The following is a 10,684-nucleotide window of genomic DNA, read 5'->3' as shown; positions in this document are numbered from 1 at the left end:
CCCCCCCCCCCCCCCCCCCCCGTTAAAACATAAATTAACTGTGGTTTATCACATCTTTGGAAAGCTGAGTTCAATTTCTCTAGCCACACCCAGGCCTGATTACTGCCACACCTGTTCTCAATCAAGAAATCACTTAAATAGGACCTGCCTGACAAAGTGAGGTAGACCAAAAGATCCTCAAAAGCTAGACATCATGCTGCGATCCAAAGAAATTCAGGAACAAATGAGAAACAAAGTAATTGAGATCTATCACCCTGGAAAAGGTTACAAAGCCATTTCTAAAGCTTTGGGACTCCAGCGAACCACAGTGAGAGCCATTATCCCCAAATGGCGAAAACATGGAACAGTGGTGAACCTTCCCAGGAGTGGCCGGCCGACCAAAATTACCCCAAGAGCGCAGCGACGACTCATCCAACAGGTCACAAAAGACCCCAGAACAACATCCAAAGAACTGCAGGCCTCACTTGCCTCAATTAAGGTCAGTGTTCATGACTCCACCATAAGAAAGAGACTGGGCAAAAATGGCCTGCATGGCAGAGTTCCAAGACGAAAACCACTGCTGAGCAAAAAGAACATAAAGGCTCGTCTCAGTTTTGCCAGAAAACATCTTGATAATCCCCAAGACTTTTGGGAAAATACTCTGTGGACTGACGAGACAAAAGTTGAACTTTTTGGAAGGTGTATGTCCCATTACATCTGGCGTAAAAGTAACACGGCATTTCAGAAAAGGAACATCATACCAACAGTAAAATATGGTGGTGGTAGTGTGATGGTCTGGGGCTGTTTTGCTGCTTCAGGACCTGGAAGACTTGCTGTGGTAAATGGAACCATGAATTCTGCTGTCTACCAAAAAATCCTGAAGGAGAATGTCCGGCCATCTGTTCGTGACCTCAAGCTGAAGCGCACTTGGGTTCTGCAGCAGGACACTGATCCAAAACACACCAGCAAGTCCACCTCTGAATGGCTTAAGAAAAACAAAATGAAGACTTTGGAGTGGCCTAGTCAAAGTCCTGACCTGAATCCGATTGAGATGCTGTGGCATGACCTTAAAAAGGCGGTTCATGCTCGAAAACCCTCCAATGTGGCTGAATTACAACAATTCTGCAAAGATGAGTGGGCCAAAATTCCTCTACAGCGCTGTAAAAGACTCATTGCCAGTTATCGCAAACGCTTGATTGCAGTTGTTGCTGCTAAGGGTGGCCCAACTAGTTATTAGGTTTAGGGGGCAATCACTTTTTCACACAGGGCCATGTAGGTTTGGATTTTCCCCCTTAATAATAAAAACCTTCATTTAAAAACTGCATTTTGTGTTTACTTGTGTTATCTTGGTCTACTATTTAAATTTGTTTGATGATCTGAAACATTTAAGTGTGACAAACATGCAAAAAAATAAGAAATCAGGAAGGGAGCAAACACTTTTTCACACAACTGTATATCTCTGTACAATGTCTCACCCAGAGGGCTCTGGGTGAACAGCTGCTCTTGATAAGCTTCATGTACATGCTCAGACACCTGCTGGGCATATGTTGAGACAGTGAGGAGACTTTGTGCTAGATTAGAATGCTTCTCTCCGTGGAAATCTCTGTTCTTGGTTTATTCCCATGAGCGCTCTCTGGGAAACTGGACCACAGTGTGCCGCCACCTCAAGTTTAGTTTTCAACTTATCCCAGCACACACAGATGCTCACACTCACAATACACACACTGGAATCCCAAATAACAATCCCTAAAGCTGCAATGTGTACAAAATTAAAAAAAACGATGATTGCTTTTCCTCCAAGAGGAGAACATTTAGATTTTGACCCTGTGACTGGACTCCAGAACAGGTTATGCTCAGCAGTAGGTTTGGCTTCAGAAGTGGTGGTGGACATAATGCATCAGGTTTTGACTTCATTCTTTATAAACCCATTTAGGTGATGCACATTCCTGTTGACAGTATCATGTTACTCCACGGAATGACAATCAGTAGCATTAGTGCACCAAGAAAAACATGGATCCCAAAACATGGATGTTAACAATGCAGGTTAAGAATATTCATAAAATAAGCTTGAATTCAACACCTGTGAGACAAAACGCTAGCCAGAATATCCACTGATCGCTCACTGCTGCTCATAAATCAAATTACTGTGAGTTCAGATGGGCAGAAATGGAGGGAAAGGTAGAGGAAGAGTGTGGGCTACTATAAACCCAGTTGAAAAGTGTAGCTGGGGAGCTGAACTGAACACAACCCACATGAGTGCATCAACATTTTTATCAATTAGAGCTTCTTTTATCTGGGCCATGCCTGGACAGTAAGAAGACACTGTCGTTTAGACTTTAGTAGATTTTGAAAAACAATGGGGACATGTACAGTGACGGATACAGGACAAGGCTAATGGCTGGACCTGAAAATGGCTTGAGTTTTTTTTCAAAGGGATAGTTCACCCCAAATTCAAAAATACATATTTTCTTTGATTTTGGCTTTAAGGCTGTTGTATTGCCTAAATGTTTTTGTAGGATATTACCACACTACACACACGTTTTCTTTTTAAAATGTATGACTTTTGCTTTTTCTGCCAATAGCGTCCACACTTCTCTGGTGTTTTTGAACTAAAACGGAGATGTTTGAAAACGCTGCTGAGGCCGTTTCAGTTTAAAAACTCAGTGGTTGCATTTTAGTCTGGATCGGCAGAAACATCAAGGGGGTAGGTTCGGTCTCAGCATTGGTAGGGACACTGGCAGTCCCCCCCGCCGCCATCTAACAAAAGTCTTAGTTGATATCAGGGGCGTTTCTAGGATTCAAAGAAAGGGGGGGCTTAGCCCCAAGGGGAGCAGCATGTTTGCGCGCAGAGCACGTGGCAATTTTCTTTGGGGCCCATTTGGGGCCGCGGATATCCATTGTTTCAGACAGTTCATAGATTGGTTCAATCAGAAAGAGTGTGATTTTGCTCTGTACTTTTGCTTGCATTCAGTATATGATAACACAAGAGACAGCATTTGAGGGTCATAGTGAAATTTGACAACACAAATATGAACTTTTCTCAAATAAAGAATATCCGCGTCACTCCCAAATCCTAATTCTTTTAAGGGACCGCACACAATGGATGGAGAATGGACCTGACAGTGTCAACTTTATATCGTTAAGTATGATGATAGGCTATTGGATTGTAATTTGAAGGGGGAGAAAACATACAAACCAGAACGCATGCACATATGTAGCATGTTAGAGTTATAAATAACTTGTCCATGTGAGAAACATAGTTTAATTTAATGACATGACCAAAATAAAAATATATTTTTTTTTCTTCTTTTTTTTTTAAAAGCCAATAATGCCAAATTATTTGGGGGGGGGGGGCTTCGATTACAATTTTTAATTTTTAATGCGATTAATCGCGATTAATCTTATTGTTATGGCAAAGTTCAATAATGAATTCAAAAGTAGTGTATTGCGCACTTTTATTTTAAAAGTACTGCTATATGAACAAAAGGTCAATAACATTTGGTTTGCAAACACTTTAAACAAATCAGGTTCTTTTTAACAGCAGTATTCCCTTTACACAGTAGCAGTTCTATCTCTTCACTATCTGTGCTCAGTGTGTGACTGTATGTGAAACGTTCCACTGCTGTGCAACAGGAATAAAATGTTTCAGCACGTTTCAGCTAAATATCTGTCTTCATGACAGTCAGAGCATATGAATGCAGCTCTACTGTTCATCAATATAATGCTGTAACTCAGAGGTGATGATGGTTACCCAGCGATCAAAGAATAAAGACACTTTACCCACAATTTAGGTGTATTTTCCCTTTAACTCACGAGATGTAGGTAGCATGTTTTATACTTAATGTGAATGTAAGTCATACTTTGTTGGCATCTTATTCTGAAAACCGGATGTTTGTCTGAAGAAACCGGATGTTGTCTCACGTTAATCTTTCCGCTAACTTTCACGGTCCTTCGCTCGCTCCCGATCTGTGCCGTTTGAATGCGTTTACCGTGAATTTCAGCATATAGGTGCACTAACATGTAAGTGTCGGCTGAGTTGACCACGGAGATCTGAGTGTCTGAGGCAATTAAAATGAACAAAATATTGGTGGGGACAATTGTGTCTTTCCCAAACTTTGGTTGTGACTAGTCCCTATGGACCCTATGCAAACCTACGCCCTTGAGAAACATCCACGTTTGCTTGTTGATTGGGTCTTATCAGACGTGGTGTGTCCTTCTCCTATTCATCATGTCATACTTTTGCAGAAGAAAACAAACAACATCGGCCGTGGTTACCATGCGACTATCAGTGGTTCAACATGGATAAGAAATTACAGGCGTTATCAGTCCTATGAAGCGTTTGAAGGCACGGTTTGCGGCTTTGAGGAGGGCCATGGACAGAGGACTTTCCCTTTATTATCTAAGCCTATTTTGTTCTGCACAACGATTGTAAAGTTCACAAAAAACTCTAAACAAACAAAGCACAAATCTAGTACGATCCCTCGTACGACAGTGAATTCAAGCTAACCGGCAGAGTTACAACAAAAACAAGGGTAAACTAGAAAGACGTGTTGACCACATTTCTCAACCCATAATATAGAAAAATTTGTAGTTAGGGCCCGAGCACCGACGTAGTCGGAGCGGAGGACCTATTGTTTTTCGATTGTTTATTATTATTAGGGCCCGAGCACTGACGTAGTCGGAGCGGAGGACCTATTGTTATTCAATTGTTTATTAGGGCCCGAGCTAACCGGAACACATCTATATGACAATTTCGAATCATAGTAATAGCGCCACCTAGTGGCAACCGGAAGTTGTAAGTTGTGTACTTTGACATCCTGCTCCTCACAGATTAATCAGATCCCTCTCAAATGTTGTCAGAAAAGCCTTAAGATCTTGATAATGCTTCATTGTGAAGATTGTAAGAAGTTGTTGAAGGGCGGCGACGTGGCGGCTCGGCGAATTTCGATCCTTCGCCATGAACGAATAAACTGATGCATCTCGACTCCACATCATCAGATCTTTACCATATTTCACATGTTTGATTAGACTCCAGGCCTGAAGACATCTGTAGGCCAATTTTGAATCATAGTCATAGCGCCACCTACTGGTAACAGGAAGTTAAAGTCTTTATACTTTGGCTTGTTTCTCTTAGTAGGTAAATCAAATCAATATCAAATTACTTCCACACAAATGTAAGAAGTTCATAATACCAGTTCATGAAGCTTTTGATGTTTCGTCCAACGCCGTTGCCATGCAGTCTTCGCCGTGAAAAACGAAGGTAATTTTGAGAGGCTAAAAATGCTCGAAACATAAGCAAACTTGGCAAGCAGATTACAAGCCCGAAATGTAGTTATAGAATATGATTTTATTGGTTGAGAGTGGCAAATCGGCTCAATAGCGCCCCCTACAAAATTTCGACAAAGCAGCCCTCGCAGTATGTTTGACCTAGATGTATGAGATTTGGTAGGAACATGTATCACATACGGACTTAAATAAAAGTCTCTGGGGCCATGCTCTAAACCCAACCGGAAGTCAGCCATTTTGAATTTTAGATGAATTTCTAGTGTCGTTTTTGTCATTTCCAGGTGCTGCACTTTAACGAACTCCTCCTAGGGAATTAATCAGATCAACTTCAAATTTGGTCGGTATAGTCTAAAGACCTTTGTGATGAAAAGTTACTCAAAGCTTGTTGTTTCATGAAAAGCTGTTGCTGTGGCGACGCATTCTTCACCATGAAAAATTAAGGTGTTTTTGAGAGGCTAGAAATGCTCGAAACATAAGCAAACTTGGCAAGCAGATTACAAGCCCGAAATGTAGTTATAGAATATGATTTTATTGGTTCAGAGTGTCAAATCGGCTCAATAGTGCCCCCTACAAAATTTCGACGAAGCAGCCCTCTCTGTACGTTTCACATAGATTTATAAAATTTGGTAGGCACATGTATCACATGTGGACTTAAAATAAAGTCTCTTGGGACCATGCTCTAAACCCAACCGGAAGTCAGCCATTTTGAATTTTGTATGAATTTCTAGTGTCGTTTTTGTCATTTCCAGGCACTTTACTTTAACGAACTCCTCCTAGGGAAATAATCGAATCAATTTCAAATTTGTTAAGAACAATCTAAAGACCTTAGCGATTAAAAGTTACCAAAAGCTTGAGGTTTCATTGAACAACATGGACGTGGTGTGGCAGCCATTTTACATGGTTCACCATCATCCATCAAGCTGTTGTAACTCGACTGTACTTTGTCAAAACTCTCCCAAACTTGACATGCTTGATTACGGTCATGATTTTAGGACTTCTGCATGCCAATATTAACTCATAGTCATAGCGCCACCTACTGATGACCATGGCTGTAAGCAGGATTCTATAATTACAGCGGCCCAAACACTGAACTTATTGAAAGGGTTTGTGGGCACACCATGAGAAAAAGACTTCTCTGATCTAAATATGTGCAAACTAAGATCCTTGGAGAGCAAAAGTTAGATAACAGTGGATTTTCAAACCATGTCAGTGGGCATTAGTATAAATGATCTGTCCAGAGCTTCTTCATGACAATTAGATTCAACGTTACAATGAATGCTTCACACTACAATCTAAAGTTACAGAAGAACTTAAAATGAAAACAGTGTTAAATTAAAGTGTTCAAGTAACAGCAAATGGCACTACTGTTTTGTTAACTTTCATGTAAGTCCAAATACAATCAGCAGGACACTGCAGGGAGTTGAACCCCATCCCAGTAAACTGACAGTCTGTTATGTTACAAACACTGAAGCACATTCATGCACATTCATTTTCTTAATGATCTTTAAAGGCTTACATTTATGATTGTATCGGAGGTACACTCAAAACATTTGAGGCTTAAGACCTGGCAACATGATCTTGCTACACTGCTGGTCTACGCAGGAAATATCTCACTCGTGCACGCAGAGTGTGATGGTCACAGAAATTCATGGCCGCGTCACCCAGAGTCCTGCCAGTACCAGGAAATACCGTTTAACTCGTGCATGCAGTGTATGACGGTCACAGAAATGTATGGACCGAGTCCTGCTAGTACTCTCGACGTGCGTGAAGTTGCGAGGGCCCAATCAATGCTGCTCGCAGCTTTAATTATTATTCTTATTAGGGCCTGAGCACCGACATAGTCGGAGCGGAGGACCTATTGTTTTTCGTATGTTTATTATTATTCTTATTATTTTACAAGTTTTGTCGCAAAAAGGAGGTGCTTGGGATACTGGAAAACTTCTGAAATTCGGCACGCAAGCCAGAATTTGCAAAAATTGCAGTCTGATTGGGGTGTCCAGCTGCGGTATGAAATATTGGCTCGATAGCGCCCCCTATTGAGTTGCCCCAACATTGGGTTTCACCTAGCTGTATGAAATTTGGTAGGTATGTGGAACGTGATGAGACACACAAAAAATCCTCTTGGAGTTTTTCATAAAACCAAACAGGAAGTCGGCCATTTTGACTTTTATGACGTTTTTTGACCATTTCAAGGCGTCATACTTTAACGAACTCCTCCCAGAGATTTGACCCGATTGACTTCAGATTCGGTTAGTATGCTCTTGAGACCTTGGCAGTGAAAAGTTACTCAAAGATCAAAAAGTTGTCGAACTATGTATCCGTGGCGTGGCGTCAAAAAAACACCATTCGCCGCGAAAGGGGAAGTTGTTGTAACTCGGCCGAACATTGGCTAATCTGCTCCAAATCTCTCATATGTCATAACATCCTGACCCGGAAGACATCTATATGACAATTTAGAATCATAGTAATAGCGCCACCTAGTGGCAACTGGAAGTTGTAAGTTTTGTACTTTGACATCCTGCTCCTCACAGATCAATCAGATCCCTCTCAAATGTTGTCAGAAAAGCCTTAAGACCTTGATAATGCTTCATTGTGAAGATTGTAAGAAGTTGTCAAAGGGCGGCGACGTGGCGGCTTGGCGAATTTCGATCCTTCGCCATGAAGAAATAAACTGATGTAACTCGACTCCACATCATCAGATCTTTACCAGATTTCACATGTTTGATTAGACTCCAGTCCTGAAGACATTTGCAGGCCAATTTTGAATCATAGTCATAGCGCCACCTACTGGTAACAGTCAGTTAAAGTCTTTATACTTTGGCTTGTTTCTCTTAGTAGGTAAATCAGATCAACATCAAATTAGTTCCACACAAATATAACAAGTTCATAATGCGAGTTCATGAAGATTTTGATGTTTCGTCCTACGCCGTTGCGACGCAGTCTTCGCCGTGAAAAACGAAGGTAATTTTGAAAGGCTAGAAATGCTCGAAACATAAGCAAACTTGGCATTCACATTTAAAGCCCAAAATGTAGTTATATGATATGATTTTATTGGTTGAGAGTGGCAAATCGGCTCAATAGCGCCCCCTACAAAATTTCCCACGAAGCAGCCCCTCGCTGTACGTTTTTCACATAGATTTACAAAATTTGGTAGGCACATGTATCACATGTGGACTTAAAATAAAGTCTCTTGGGGCCATGCTCTAAACCCAACCGGAAGTCAGCCATTTTGAATTTTATATGAATTTCTAGTGTCGTTTTTGTCATTTCCAGGCGCTGCACTTTAACGAACTCCTCCTAGGGAAATAATCGAATCAACTTCAAATTTGGTCAGTACAATCTAAAGAACTTTGTGATAAAAAGTTACTCAAACTTTTGTTTCGTGAAAAGCCGTTGCCGTGGCGACGCATTCTTCGCCATGAAAAATTAAGGTGTTTTTGAGGGGCTAAAAATACTCAAAACATAACCAAAATTGTCAAACACATTCAAAATCCTGAATGTAGTTATCTAATGTGATTTTAATGCTTCAAAGTGTCAAGTCGACTCAATAGCGCCCCCTACAATATTTTGACGATGCAGCCCTCGCAGTACGTTTCACCTAGATGTATAAAATTTGGTAAGCAGATGTATCCCATGTAGACTTAAAAAAAAGTCTTAAGGGTCTAAGCTCTAAACCCAATCGGAAGTCAGCCATTTTGAATTTTGTATGAATTTCTCGTGTTTTTTTTCCATTTCCAGGTGCTGTACTACAAACTCCTCCTAGGGAATTAATCCGATCAGCTTAGAATTTGGTCAGAACAATCTAAAGACCTTAGCGATTAAAAGTTACTAAAAGCTTTATGTTTCATCGAACGACGTGGATATGGCGTGATGGCCATTTTACATGATTCGCCATCATCCATCAAGCTGTTGTAACTCAACTGTACTTTGTCAAAACTGTCCCAAAATTGACATGCTTGTTGACTGTCATGGCTTTAGGACTTCTGCATGCCAATATTAACTCATAGTCATAGCGCCACCTACTGATAAGCACAGACGTGACTTAGGATGCTCAACAAGCCTTGGAACTTTGCACAGGTGTCATAAGTGATGGAAATGAATATTTCATATGGCTTTTTAGCTTGACCCTTTCAAATTGCCTCGATAGCGCCCCCGACAAATATTCAAAATCGCAGCCCCAGCACTACGTTTGACCTACATGTATGAAATTTGGTAGGCACATGTATCACATGAAGACTTAAAAAAAAGTGTCTTGGGACCATGCTCTAAAATTAACGGGAAGTCGGCCATTTTGATTTTTGTGTGAATTTTCCCATGATTTCTAGTCGCTATACTTTAACGAACTCCTCCTAGGGACGTTGTCAGATCCTTTTCAAATTTGGTCAGTATAATCTAAAGACCTTTGCAATTAAAAGTTACTCAAAGCTTTACGTTTGATAGAATGGCGTAGCCGTGACGTGGCGGCCATTGTAGGTGATTCGCTATTAAACAACAAGCTGATGTAACTCCACTGGACTTGCTCAAATATGTCCCAAACTTGCCATATTTGATAACAGTCATGGCCTGAGGATGTCTACAAGCCAATTTTCACTCAAAGTCATAGCGCCACCTACTGGCAACAGGAAGACAGCGTTATGTGACAAACTGAATCCGATTTATATGACATTTACATGATGTGATCTATATTTGATGTAGAGCAACACAATGCATGTTTGCATGTTCTCTAGCGCCACAAAGTGGATACAGGAACTGGTGGAATATTTGCACTACATAATTTCCAGCGTCACACAGTCCAAGCATTAAAAATATGTCTAACTTGTGGGCACGCTGTCTGGTGGTCGCAGATATTTATGGCCGCTTCTGCCGGCGTCCCGCCAGTACCCCCGAGATGCGGGAAGGTGCGAGGGCCCTTTCATCGCTGCTCGCAGCTTTAATTTGATATTGTATTTTGTTATTTCATTTATAAGTAGTATTGTTTAATTATTGTAGATATTTGATATATTAAGATTATTTTTTCTCTTTAATAGTAATTTGTTTAGTTATATTATTTTTTGGGTAATTACTGTGGGCACCTGTTGCTATAGGAGTAGAAAGATAGGACATGCATGCACCGTATAGTTTTTACCTGCACAGCTCTGCACAGCACTGCACAGGACAGGAGAGACAGCACGACGGAATCGGAATCCTGCATGGACAATCCACTCTCTTCTCGCTGCGTAAGAATACCGACCACGGTGCATCAGTGGCGTTTGATTATTGTTTGTTTAAGTTTGATTTAGTCGACAAATGGCCACTACAGACTTCCTTTCAAAAAGCAGAAGAGGCCTTTAATCAGTGCTTTTTAAAGTACAACAAGAGCACAGGTGCTTTTCAGAGAGAGAGAGAGAGAGAGAGAGAGAGAGAGAGAGAGAGAGAGAGA

General features: G+C 41.0%; 1 protein-coding gene across 4 annotated transcripts in view; it reads right to left on the bottom strand.

The window, feature by feature from the left end:
* The window catches only part of LOC116397212 (seizure protein 6 homolog), a 249,613-nt gene that overhangs the window by 7,426 nt on the left and 231,503 nt on the right, over window positions 1-10,684 (bottom strand). The gene's annotated exons all lie outside the window — the stretch shown is intronic.

The sequence above is a fragment of the Anarrhichthys ocellatus genome, unplaced genomic scaffold (assembly GCF_004355925.1).
Source record: "Anarrhichthys ocellatus isolate YVR2014 unplaced genomic scaffold, GSC_Weel_1.0 scaffold64, whole genome shotgun sequence".
Taxonomy (NCBI): Eukaryota; Metazoa; Chordata; class Actinopteri; order Perciformes; family Anarhichadidae; genus Anarrhichthys; species Anarrhichthys ocellatus.
The sequence above is the reverse complement of the archived record's forward strand: the minus strand, read 5'-3'. Positions and strand labels throughout refer to the sequence as shown.